The 14,275-nt window shown below is 36.9% G+C and overlaps 1 protein-coding gene across 2 annotated transcripts in view; it reads right to left on the bottom strand.

Moving 5' to 3' along the window:
* Positions 1-14,275, bottom strand: part of MAPK10 (mitogen-activated protein kinase 10) — a 248,796-nt gene that overhangs the window by 198,448 nt on the left and 36,073 nt on the right. The window lies entirely within an intron of this gene.

Here is a 14,275-nt window from a genome sequence, read left to right as displayed (position 1 = left end):
CAGGGCACATGCCGGGGTTGCGGGCTTGATCCCCAGTAGGGGGCGTGCAGGAGGCAGCCGATTAATGACTCTCATCATCGATGTTTCAACTCTCTCCCTCTCCCTTCCTCTCTCTGAAACCAATAAAGATATATTTTTAAAAAAATGAAATTAATTTATTTCTAAAAGAGGAAAAAAACAGTAACTATAATGATTAATCAAACAATAGTATATCATACTCAAAAAGAATCAGGTATTCATGTAAAACAAAAGTTAAAAAAAACAACAACTTTCTATCCTAACACTTAAAATCAGGAATTTATTTTCAGCAAAACCACACCATCTACCATATTGATTTAACGTTGTTCTTTGAATTTTATTACTTTTTAATTTGGTTGGTTTTTCATTTGTAAATCTGTTCGTTTTATAGTTCTATAAAAACTATAAGCATAAAAATGCTATATAGAGTCTTATGTTTATACACATTTAAATAATTTTATAATAAAAATGATTACTTATGAAAATGTTGTCCCTGTAATGGATTCCATACACATCACTCAAGATTATCACGGTCTTAATCATCTTTCCTATCTCTAACCTTCCCTCTACTCTATTGTCTGCCTGCACTGCAGCCACAGTGACAGATGTGGAACACAAATCTTATACTGACACTTCCCTCTGATAAATTTTTCAAGAGCTCCCTCTTTTTGTCTAGATAATTCTAAATTCCCTGAGATGAAATAGGTCATTCACGATCTGGCCCCTGCTTCTCTCTCCAGACTCGTGGCTGACACCTCCTCACCTCCACCTGCAATCATGTGGTTCTCCGTGTTCTCCTTTGTATCATAGCCTCTGTCTGTGCTGTCCCATCTGCCCAAATGCTATTCCCATAATCTTCCTGGACCTGGTTTCTGTAAGATGCGACTTGGATGTCAATTTCTTTACATCCTTGCTAACCCCCTCCACATCACTCCAGATGACCAGTAACAATATTCATCACACTCAGCTATCATTTCCTGTTTTCTTGTTTGCATTCCCCAAGAGTTTGTGGACATTTCTAGAGCATGGGCTGTGTCAATATTAATTACTGAATTCCTCCCCAAGTCACGGCATACAAAAGGCCCTAAGCAAAATTTTTAAAATATAAGAATGAAACTCAATGATAAGAGTACTTAGGTCTGAATTCTCCATAATTTTTAAATAAACCAAGCTACTGTCATATTAACCACCACTGAGACCCTCCTCCAGCCATCAGGAGGATTAGAGTGCTGAGCTATAGTAAATGCCTGAAGCCCTTACCTGATGATGCCTTCACTCCCTGCAGACACTAAATCCCACTGAGGCTTGAACTAAGAACTGCTCCATTCTCTCCTGCTCTGAAAGCTCCACGAGGGCAGACACTATGCCTCACTGTGTCCCAGGCACATAGTAGATGCTTAATAAATATTGGTTGCCTGTTGTAACCTAGTCATAGTTACTGAGAAGCCTTCCTTTCTGGCCATTAGTGCACGATCAGAGTTAATGCAGACAGCCAACTGTATAATTTGTTCCTGAACTCTCTCTCTGTGACTCGTCTGAGCATAACTTTTACCACCAACACCTTCATCTTTTGTTCTTGTTTTCCCTTCTCCTTTGTACTCCAATTCCAAGCAAACAGATGGTGGGCAGCATGGTTTTGGTTTAGCTCTTTGTTTTTCTTTAAGGGCAAAAGAAGTAGAAAAGATGATAAATGAATTTAGAGAAATAAGGATAGAAAAAGTACAGAGATTTTTCTGCTTTTTTCCCCCCCATGAAGCCAATATTAATAGTTGGTGCTAATGTAACCTCTAAATTTCTATTTATAAGGAAAGAAACCTGAAAGGCCTACCAATTAATTGAATGTGGGATAGAATCCTCTTGTGTTGTATCTATAATTTGGATCAATTTGGTAGGACAGTAAATAGGGATGAGACTAAAATAAGGAAATTAGTTTGTCAGAATAAAAGTAGTAATAATATACCTTGTTTATTTTGCAACTTTAATTATGTAAGGGAACTTTTAAAAGTATTTTAAATAAAAACTAAAAGGAAACAAGATTACAGACTTGATTTTGACAACATAATATTAATTTACCCTAGTAATTTGTAAACTTATTATCCAAATTTTCTTTCTCTGAAACTATCAAGACTAGTCTTGTAAAGGCAAAGACTAAAAATTACTATGTTATACTATTTACAAAGAAAGCATCTGGGAAAGGGATTTAATTATAGCTCTTGAGAGCAGGAACACTACCCTTAATCACTGCTCATGAATTTGCTCAACTAGAATATTATATGGTAAACAGTGTTCAAATCTTCCAGGAGAGATAATAATACATTTCTTATTTTAAAAGGGTTATGAGGATTAATTAGTTAATGTTTGTAAAGAATTTTAAAGATGAAATGCTTCCCTCTCTTCAAGTGTCCCTGGAATATTGAACAAGCTAACATTCAGAATTGCCATCTTCAAGTTTGAAAAGGTCTGTGCAGTGCTGTGCAATTATCTAACTTTTCCATATTAGAATCCAAAGTTTGAGCTACATATCCATGCATAAAAATACTCAGTTCTTTTTTTAAAATGCTTATTATATCATTCAGACAAATTAGAGGTTTCAAAGACCAAAAAATGCCCATCCGGCAAACAACATTATTAAGACTATTGAACCACATTTGCTTTCCAGAATTTGATATAATACACAAATACCCAATTTAAAATTCCTCTACAGTGAAAAAAGGCTTAGAACATTAAAAAATATTTATTATTTATAGAGTAGCTTCAAAACTCCCTGTGGTGTATTTGTAGACTTTTTCTTTTATGTCTCTCTTAAAACCAGTAGGATATTCAGGATTGATTATTCTTGGAACTCAGTTTGCATGTTTGCCTTTCTACCCCCTGGAATTTGCATCTACTAGCAAAATAACTATGTACCTGGGTTCAGACACCAGTAACAAAGAGTGAGGGTCTCCCACTTTCTCTCTCTCTCCATGGCAACATCTTGGTAAAGAAAGCCAATATTAAAAGTATAAGTCAAGCTAGGCCTAAGGAAGGAAGAGGAAGGAGAAGAGGAGGGCATAGAGTGTAATTCTAAAGGATTTTTTAAAAGTTGCATGAAGCATGGCCAGGCATGGCTCAGTGGCTGAGCATCGACCGAGGATCCAGGCGATCGGGGTTTGATTCCCGGTCAGGGCACATGCCCAGGTTGGGGCTCGATCCCCAGTCGGGGGAGTGCAGGAGGCAGCTGATCAATGACCCTCTCATCATTGATGTTTCTATCTCTCTCTCTCTCTCTCTCTCTCCCTCTCCCTCTCCCTTTCCCTTCCTCTCTCTGAAATCAATAAAGATACATTTAAATAAAATAAAAATAAAAAACCCTCCAAGAAAAAGCTTGAAGCACCAGAACAGGATTCTCAACCGTGGCACTACTGACATTTTGCCCAAATAGATCTTTCTTGTGAGGGCTGTGCTGTGCATTGCAGGTGTTCAGCAGCAGCTCCAGCCTCTCCTTACTACATGCTAGGCTGTGACAACCAAAAATGACTCCAGATATTGCTGAACATCCCAGGGGGTGGGAGTGAGAGATGGGGGGAATGGCTGGGAAAGACAAAATTGTTCCCAGTTGAGAACCAGGGAAAGGATTTGGCACAAGTTGGGGAACAACATTGGAAGTTCCTGCCTAAAACAGCCACTGAGAACTTTGTGACAAGGTAGAGGGGGTGGCCAATCTAAGAGCTAGGTATGGCAAATGATGCCACCAAAAGCTATGATTAATTGGATCCGCTAGCTGGGGGAAGGAAATTCTGATGAGGAGAGCCACCTTTGAGTAATGCCTGCAGGAACAGACTCTTGGAGTGGCCACAGCCGTAGTATTTGCCAGTGGAAGTTTCACATCAGAAACTTAGTGGTGAAGGTCAGGGTGGTGGGGACTGTTATGCTCTTTAAGGAGGGAAGAGTCAGATAGCTTCTTCCAGGAAATTTGAGGGGTTTAAATAACAGAAACTTCTTGCAAGAGATTCGTTGACTTCCATTAACTTATTGAATATGCATTAAGCAGCCAGTGTGTGTCAGGTGCTGTGCTGGCTCTTGGGAACGCAATGACGACAGCAGTCCACCTTCATGTGACTTAGGCTCTGAACATAACCAGGATGCGTGAGGCTGGTCTTCCGGTTCCTGGTACAGGGCGTGGCTCAGGCAAAGAGGGTCTCAATTGTGCACACTGATAACCACCATACAACTAGAACTTCAAAATCATAGTACTCTTCATTTTTAAGAGTAAAAACAGCTTAGCTTTTTTTCTCTATGCAAATGCTCTTAGGTTTTCCCCCTCGCATTTCAAATGTGTCAGCCATTTCACTGGCATTGCAGGCAGCTGCTTTTTCTCCATTTCAGAGCAATCAATATACGAACATTTTAAACAGAAAAAAAGCACTTTGGTTGCAAATTCATTTTTCTGCTAGCATACATGTGCATAATCATTTGGATTTACATCATGGTGCTAGCCAGCTAAAGTCAGCAAGTCTTCCTGAAAAAGTGTTTGATTCAACGATGACAGACATGCTGTCATTTCTCATTTAGGCCCAGCCACCTAATACTAGTGAGGTAACATTATTAATAAACTACTGGCATAGCTAGTTAGAGGATGTACAATCTCCAATCACGTTCAGTTTTTAATTTACTATGGCAAAACGCTCACTACTTTTCCACATATGATTCCCAGGCCCATCTTCAGTGGAATTGAACCACAGCCTTTGTAAACTAGTCATTAGTATTCAACATAAGAAACAATTGCTTGGAACAGGAAACACAGAAGCCAGACATTTGGAAGCATCACACAGAGTTCACTGCTGAAGTCAACTGGCAAAGCACTCTGGGCTGACAGTAACTGGCCCCTGTTGCCATGGAAATGGCAGTGAGCTGCGTTAGTAAACAGTTTGGGTTTTCTCACCTGCCAGGGCATCAATTCAGAATTTACTGCTGATTTTTAAGTCCACTATTTGCAAATGACCTATTATAGGGGAAACACTCAAAATCATTCTTTGCTTCAGAAAAGATATCTAAACATTTGGGAAAATAAATATCTGAGTCTTATAGTATCCAAACACAATTAAATTTAATAGTGCAAAATACTTGACAAAAAGAAGTTTGTCTCTTCATTCTTATAGTTGCTTACTTTGCCAAAACCTAGTTCCTAAAAATACATAGATAAAATAAAAATTAAAATGTTAAGAACATGAGGGTAATGCTAATCACCAAGAAAAAGACCCTTCCAAACTCAGGGTAAGGAGCCACGCCCCTTTTAAATTATATTTCAAGTTGCAAAAAAGACTCATATTTATTTTAAATTTCTCTCATCCTCACTCACAGCCAACTGAACTAAGTGAGGCTGCTTCCTGCCCACTTTTGACTCAAACATCCCCTTACAGGAATTCCTCTCTCTTGATAATTACAATAATTATTATCCCTAAATTATAGATGGATAAAGTATGACAGGAGAAAAATGACTTGACTAGAGCAATTCAGGAAAAAAGCCAGAGTGCAAGCCTACAAATCTCAGCTCTCTTAATTCATATCCCTTGTGGGTCATTCCAGCTTCATTAAGCTTCTTCCTTCAACTTTTTCCAATTTCATGCTAAGTCGCATTTTTCCATAAAGCCTATAAGTGCAAAAGTTATTTTGGTTTTTGCTCTGGGCAGCCAATTCCCCCTTATCAACAAGCATTAAAATATGCCCATCACCCTCTTCTGTGACTTCTAGTTTCATTCATCAACAAACATTTACCAAATATCTGTATGTCATGCGCTATACGCTTGACAAAGGACAGAATTACAATGATAAATAAAATATGTTTTTGGCTTTCAAAGAGCTAGTCTAGTGGGAAAATACACATAGATGGCCACAATTTGATAAGCAGTGTAGAAGTAGATTAAAAGTGCAGTGGGAGCATTATGAGGTAAAGTCATTTTGCTTAGGGAAATAGAAAAAGTCCCATTGAGAAGGAAGGACTTTCACTATATCTGAAACAGTAAGAGTTTTATACATGGTACTTGAGAAAGGCAGGTGCTAAAATATAATTTTCCAAAACTTAAAAACATTACTCTCATTCATATATAAAATGAACATGCCTCAAATAGTTTATTTGACTTACAGAGATTTATATCTTCTATTAGACGAAATTAATTTGCATTGCTATGAACAGGAATCATCTGTATTACTATGGATAAGAATCATTTGCATTGCTATTTGTTTTCTACAACTTAACTTCTACAACAAAAAAGCTGTAAAATAGTCCAGTCAATAGAAAGTCAATCAACTCCCCACCCCTCTGTGGAATCCACGATGCCCAGCAGATCCTCTAGATAACATGCAGTAATCCCCTCAGTCCATTTAAAAAGTCTTGAGCAATGTTTCCTGCTGGAAGAAAGAGGCTTTCCAGGTTTAGGAAAAATAAAATTAAAAACAGAGATATGGGAAAGTGAGTGCTTGGTTTTGACTAAAGATGAGGCTATGGGAGGAGAGAGATGTCATTTCATTCATGGAAAGAAGTTAAGATTGTACTAGAAAGGGGATTTGGGTCAAATTGTGAAGGTTTTCACATGCTGTGCAAGAGTTTAGACTTCGTTCAAAAACATAGAGAAGCCAACAAAGGATTTTAAAGCTTAAAATGTCAAACTAAAATATTTTTTCTGTTTTCTCACTCCTAATTCATTTATTTAAATCTGCATTTTCTACATATGACTTATTTTGGAATATAACTTAATTCAATATTTAATTTCCTCCTGTTTGTTTTCTAAAACTTTAAAAATATCTCTATTGCTATCCATATTTTCATCCATAAATGCCAATCTAGAAAAAGTCATATAGACGCTGAAAAAAGTAAAGCAATTTATTGCTGGATTGTTTTAAGATCACTCCCCTGAGAAAGCTATGTTTCCATTATATAAGAAAACAAAAACTGAGGGGTTGAGGGATGGGTGAAAAAGGTTAAAGGGATTAAGAAGTAAAAATTGCCAGTTATAAAAACAGTCATGGGGATATAAAATACAGCATAGAGAATATAACCAATAATATTATAATAACTATATATGGTGTCATATGTGTACTAGACATCAGGGTGATCACTTGGTAAGGTATATAAATGTCTAATGACAACGTTGTACACCTGAAACTAATATAAATTATAGGTTGACTATAATTCAAATTTTTTTTAAAGTTAAGGAAGACAAAACTAATTTCATTAACTAAATGACAGTCATATACTGGAATTGAAATGATTAAGAATCAAAGAAAAGGTAATTCTGAAATATGATGATAAGGCAGAAGAATAGATGTGTGGTTTTATTGTTGCTTATTCAAGTTTCTTCTTTTTAAAAAAATGTCTTTATTGATTTCAGAGAGAGGAAAGGAGGGGGAAAGAGATATAGAAACATCAATGATGAGAGTCATTGATCGGCTGCTGCCTGCATGCCCCCTGCTGGAGATCGAGCCCACAAGCTGGGCATGTGCCCTGACCAGGAATCGAACCTCGATCTCCTGCATCTATGCTCAACTGCTGAGCCATGCCAGCTGGGCAGCTTATTTCAAGTTTCAATAAAATTGAAATAAAATAAAAATTGACACTGTATGTATATGTAGCCTTTGAAGGGGGGCTAGTTTGAATTCTAGACATTTCTAAGTAGCTAAAGTAAGCTTCAAGTTTGTAATTCAAGCATGGATCTAATGACCTTCTACATCAGTGCAGTCATTCAAGTTGTAAACCCTGTATCACAAGGACGTCCAGAAGAAAAAAATGAAGCATAGCTAGCATCGTCTACTAGGGAAAATAATCTTTGGCTGACTTAGAATGGTATCAATCTAGCTAAATTTTCACAGGTGCCCATTCAGGTTCATTAATTAGAATAGAAGTATATCTTTACATAGAGGGAGTCCATGGGTTCATGTGGCATAAACTTTCAGACTGTGTTTTTAATTTACTAACAGCAAATTCTGGAGCTTTTCTGATAGAACCCCAATTCCACTTAACTTGCCTAATATTTTTTTCAAGGAGCTCTTACATGTGTGGACTAGGGAGTGTGGGGCCTACGGAGATGGAAGAGTGTTCAAAAACACAACATTGATTATAATACAAAGAACTTTAGAGAAGTACAGAGGGCTATGGAGACTCACAGAGAGGAGTCCGTTTGGTTGGGGTAAGGAGAAAGAGTTGGAGGTGATCCACATAGACCTACACAGACCTACACGAATATGACTTTAAAAGATAGAGATGGAAAGCAAGGCTATCCCAGGGGGGGAAATAGCTTTAAAGGTTGCAAAGACAGGAAATAGAAACATGTGACTCATGTTAGGAAATGATGAAGACTCTAGTTTGGTTGGAGCATAGACTTGTTAGGCAAATAGGGAGAGTTAAACAGGAATAGTAGAATGATGCCATGTTGTAAAGTCCTTGACTTCCTGGCTGAGAAGGTTGTAGTTAATTATAACGCCCGAGGGAATAATTAAAGATTTGTAAGTAGTAGTCTTGCATCAGATGAATTAGAGGAGAGAAAAAGGACACCAGTAAGTAGCCATTATCTCAGTCAAGACAAGAAACAATGAATGAATGAGTCCTTAACTGGAGCTCTAACCACAGAATTATAAAGGCAAGAGTCATTTTCCAGGTAGAATCTGTAAAATGTACCAACAGGTAAGTATAATAATTAAAGGAGATAGATCTCTCAAAAATGACTCCGATTCTGACCCTAGTTCATTACGGAAATGATGACATAATTAATATTAATAGGAAAGTACAAACAAGAAGGGTATTGATTTGGGGAGAGAAAAAAAAGTTACTGAAAGTGGTAAATTTCAAATTGGAGGTTACACAGGCATTTGAAAATAGAGAATAGGGTTTGAGGCCCATCTGCTTGCTGTCTTTGGATCTTTTTAATATCTTAAACCTCTGGGGGGAAGTGGGGGAGAGATGAATGAACTTCTTATCTAGTGCAAAAAATAGATTAATTTTATCTTGTATTTTCTTCCAAAAAGGTGAAACATCTGACCTTATTATCCTATATTTCTACATAGAGCTTAAAATGAAGACAGTCTTCTTCCCTTGCTGAATTGCTATCTTGGCTTTAAGATTAGAGAGAGAAGAAAAAGGTTACGAAAATAAACTTGTAAGAGAGCATGGTGATATAGAACCTCAATGCCTCTAGTCTTACATGCACTTCTGTAGGTCATCCCCTTTTTGCAAGTGAGAATTATCTCATGCATGATTTAGTTAAATAGCCTATTTAGTGCATCTCTCTAAAAATAAGACCCACAAACTACTTACCTGACGAACTGCAGACATTCAGCTTAGTTTAGAATAGACTAGGGGATAACACACCTGCTCTGCTGACCAAGAAGAAAGGAGATTTTCTAAGCTATCTGAGATTGGAAAAAAATCAAAAGCCATCTCCTTTTGCCGCTAATTTTGCTAGTATAACTGACATTCAATTGAAAGGAGTTATTAGAGCTATCTCTTCATATGTTTACATTTTATTCCATGAACTTCAATTACCAACACTAAATATACTCAATCGGGCAATACCATATGTAAAGTCCTTAGAAGAGTCCCTGTTCAGAAGAAAAAAGAGACAACCACAAAATTTAAGGCACACACTGCATTCCAGGGAACATGAGTGCAAGGGAACACAAAGAAACATGTTTTCACTTTATAAATTACAGGGTTAATAAAAACCAAAACGTCCAGGATGACCCCTATAGTTTACTCACAAAGAATCTATCAGTAAAGAAGAGAAGAGGTACAAGGATGGAGATATGGAGGGAAGAGAGAGAAAAGAGTCTGCTATGGATGGTGTCCCTATTGGGTGCTGGACACTGTGCTTTTGGCTTTATAAGCTTTTTTCTACTTAGAAGAGAAAAAATAGAAGAGTTCCTGGCACATAGTCAGCTGCTATGCAAGTACTGCTATCATCATTACGTTCAATAGCTGAAAACTGGACATTGGCATTTCTTCCATTTATAAAATTGAAAACCATTCCTACAATCCTCACATTAAAGTGGGGAAAAGAAATCCTTTCAAATACAAAGCCTTACGGGAGAGTACTCTTTATTGGCACTGGGATCTGGCCTCTATTTTGGTTTTTTGTTATTTTGCAACTTGCTTCCTTATTTTAAAACTCTACTTCATATTCTAGAACTAAAATGAAAAATAATTGAGTCTCAAATGTAGTCCCACATTCCCCACTGATGCTATTCAATGTCCACGTCTCCACCACTGCCACAGGCAGGGGGCAGGTACACAAAGAGCAGAGGAACTGTCACGGAGCTCTCTGGACACCTCTTTGTTCCCATATTGCATCAATGTAGTGAGCGAAGCAGGTTTATGCTCAGGAAGTGAAGATCAAGGGTCACATTTCCTTCAGCCACCTGCACCTGCATTCAACAGGACAATTTCATAAAGCTGTTTCCAGCAATATTGATGTAAATATAAAATCAACTCCTGTGGCTTTTTCTTTCCTGGCCATAACCTGGAAATCACTTCTTGTGGTTAAAACTGGCCCCAGATACAGTTGCTCTTGGTTCAAATCCCATTACCTTCCAAAGGTGTGACCTTGGGCAAGTTACTAACCTCTCTCTTTCTCAGTGTTCAGATCATAAAATAGGGATAATGATAGAACCTTCTTCACTGAACTGTTAAGAAGAACCAAGGAGCTAAGACGTGAGGAGATTTGAGCAGTGCCTGGCACATACTGAGTGCGTACTAAATGTCACCTAAGCTAGCAAAAATATGTGCCAGACCCTTATAGGCCTAAGGATTAGGTGCTGTATTACTCCCCTTTAAGCTGTTAAAGTGCTTTAGTAACACCCTCAGCAAATTCACAATACCTCTCATCTTGGTTTTTACTCAAAAGTACAGAGACTATATCTCTTATATATGGGTCATCCATTTATATACCAAGTAATACATGACTCAGTAGCTTGATAAAGGGGGAAGTTTTCTGATCAATGTGCATAGTACATTGGCTCCTCCATTAGTAACTTCTTCGCAAGCAACATAAATATAATACCAATATTTGTAAAAATATCAGTATATAATGTCAAGGGAGAAGTTGATTCTAAAATTGCTGGAAGCCTAGAAATCTACTGAAATGTTTTCATCTTTCTAAGCTTGAGTCCTCTTTTAAAAATATCGTTCACTTCCTCGAGGCACTATTTATGATGGCTTGCTCTCAGCTGTTATTTTTTCTCCTGATTTTTCCTTGTGTGATTTAGTGGTTTTTTTCTTCTCAAGGAAGATTCTTTATTCCTCTCCTGCTGTGGAATGCTTTTCATGAAGGCAGTTTAATTATTTACTCCGTATCTCCTACTGTGGCACAGGTCAGACCATTACTTTTAAGATGGTCTGTTATATAAGTTTCCTGTGAGAGCCTAAGGTCAGAAACAGGCCCAGGAACATGAAGTATGAGGAAACCAAATTTCCAAGGACCATATGATTACACAGTTTTAAGTTAAGCACACACACATAATCATGAGAATTGCACATACTTGTCCTCAAAAATAAACACCTCTGCTAAAATGCCAACAAGTGTAACACATTTATATTGCTTGAATAGTATAAATGTGTTAAGATCAACAAAAATGGCTCAACATTATTTTTAAAAAAGCTTAGAAGATAGAATAATATTAAGCAGATGAAATTGTAACTGGTAAATCCTAGGCTCTTCTTATTATGCATTAGTTTTATAGATAATCCAAGATAAAGCTCTACCTTTTCTGTGATTCCCAATTTTTCCACCATTACCACATAAATTTTTTAAATAGCACTGATCTTACATTTTGAGACACCTTCAGGATAAGTCCTGCTTGGACTTTGAGGATCTGCATTCCCAGCATTGTCACTAACAATTTTTTTTATCTTGTGAAGAGCTAATGCAACTTTAAAAGATTGTGACATTTCCCCACCAAATGATGCCAACTTCTATCTGCCCTCCTTGCAGAGAGAGGCCCATGGTTCAGAGTTTCTGCCTTGAATATGAGAGCAGACAGGTGAGGCTCTTTACTTCCTAGATGGCTGCCTGTAGTTCTTGCTGTTATAAATTACACTGGATGGATATCTTTATATAGTTTTTTATTACACACATAAAATGCATTCTAGAGTTGGAATTACTAAACCCAACAGAGTAAACATTCCTGAAGTCCTTACTACAGACTGTATTGTCAAATTACCTCCCAAGAATGTTGTACCAGAGGAGATTTGCCTGTTAATTTTACTTATGTGTATGTACAGAGTTTTTTTCTAAAGTAAATAAAAGAAATTGTATAGCTTTGGCAAAGTTATATATTTTCTGATGTTAAGACAGATATATCAGGCAAGCCAAATGATGTGTACAGAAGTCCCTCAGCCTCAAATGCAGATTTGCATTAAAATTTCTTCACTTAAGCTTATTGAAAAAAATTTCAATAACTTCTGATATATACAGGAAAAAAATATTAGTTTCTTCCCCAAAGCAATAAAAAGTTTTACACTGAAGGCGTTTCTGTTCTGTGCAGGTAAGACTCTACACCTATTCTTAAATGAGATTTGTCTATAAATTTTCCTTAAAAGGACGCCATTAGTAGAATGGTATCTTCTTTTTTTTTTTTCTTTTTTTTAATATATCTTTATTGATTTCAGAGAGAGGAAAGGAGAGGGAGAGAGAGAGACAGAAACATCAATGATGAGAGAGTCATTGATCGGCTGCAGCCCACAACCCGGGCATGTGCCCTGACCGGGAATCAAACCCTGATCACCTGGATCCTAGGTTGACACTCAACCGCTGAGCCACGCCTGGCTGGGCTAGAATGGTATCTTCTTAAGAAATGCTGCTGTATCTCAATAAAACTGGGGCAAGGGGAATGCTCTGTAAACAAATACTGGTACTCCCTATCTAAAACTGCCTTTACACTGCGGCTTTCACTTCTCTAGAGGCAACACAAAGCACACAAAACCAACACCACACCACACGACAAGGAAAAGGAGAGAAAGGTAACGAAAGGAAGAATGTTGACATATCCAATCCTTAGAACACATATATAAACAGATGATTTATATATGCATCAAAAATAACATTCACATTTCATTGTGTCTTTTTTCAATCTCTCTTAATGTTTTGTAGTTTTCAGTACACAGGTCCTTCACATCTTTTGTTTATTCCTAGGTATTTTATTCTTTTGGTTGCAATTGCAAAAGAAATTGTGGGGTTTTTTTCCATTTCTTTTTCTGAAATTTCACTGTTAGTATATAAGAACAAAGTGAATTTTTGTACATTGATTTTGTATCCTGCAACTTTTCTGTACTTGTTTATTGCTTCTAATAGGTTTTTGGTGGAATCTTTATGGTTTTCTACATGAAGAATGATGCCATCCATAAAAAGTGACAATTTTAATTCTTCATTCTCAATTTGAATGCCTTGTATTTCTTTCTCTTGCCTGATGGCTTTGGCTAGGACTTCCAGAACTATGTTGAATAAAAGTGGTAAGAGTGGGCATCCTTGCCTTATTCCTGATTTCAGAAGAAAAGCTCCCAGTTTTTCACCACTGAGTATATTTGCTGAAGGTTTGTCATATATGGCCTTTATTTTGTTCAGGTACTTTTCTTCTACACCCATTTTATTGAGTTGCTTTAATCATAAGTGGATGTTGTATCTTATCAAATGTTTTTTTCTGTATCTAATGTGGTATATTACATTGATTGATTTGCATATGTGGAATCATCCTTGTGCCCCTGGAATAAACCTCACTTGATTGTGATATATTATTTTTTTAATATATTATGGTGTTTGATGTGTTAATATTTTTAGGATTTTTGCATCTGTACTCATCAGAGATACTGGTCTATAGTTTTCTTTTTTAGTGTTATCCTTGCCAGGTTTCGGTATCAGGGTTATGTTGGCCTCATAAATGTGTGAGGAAGTATTGCCCCTCCTTCAATTTTTTGGAAGAGTTTGAGAAGGATAGGTATGAAATCTTTGAATATTGATAGAATTCATTAGTGATGCCATCTGGTCCTGGACTTTTACTTCTTGGGAGGTTTTTGATGGTTGTTTCAATTTCCTCACTGTTGATAGGTCTATTTAGACTTTCTAGTTCTTCATGATTCAGTCTAGGAAGGTTATATATTTTCAGGAACTTATCCCTTTCTTCTAAGTTATTGAATTTGATGGCAAATACTCTTTCATAGTATTCTAGTATGATTCTTTGTATTTCTGTGATGTTTATGGTCACTTCTCCTCTTTCAATTCTGATTTTGTTTGAGTAT

This window comes from Miniopterus natalensis, chromosome 1 (genome assembly GCF_054644295.1).
Source record: "Miniopterus natalensis isolate mMinNat1 chromosome 1, mMinNat1.hap1, whole genome shotgun sequence".
NCBI lineage: Eukaryota > Metazoa > Chordata > Mammalia > Chiroptera > Miniopteridae > Miniopterus > Miniopterus natalensis.
The sequence above is the reverse complement of the archived record's forward strand: the minus strand, read 5'-3'. Positions and strand labels throughout refer to the sequence as shown.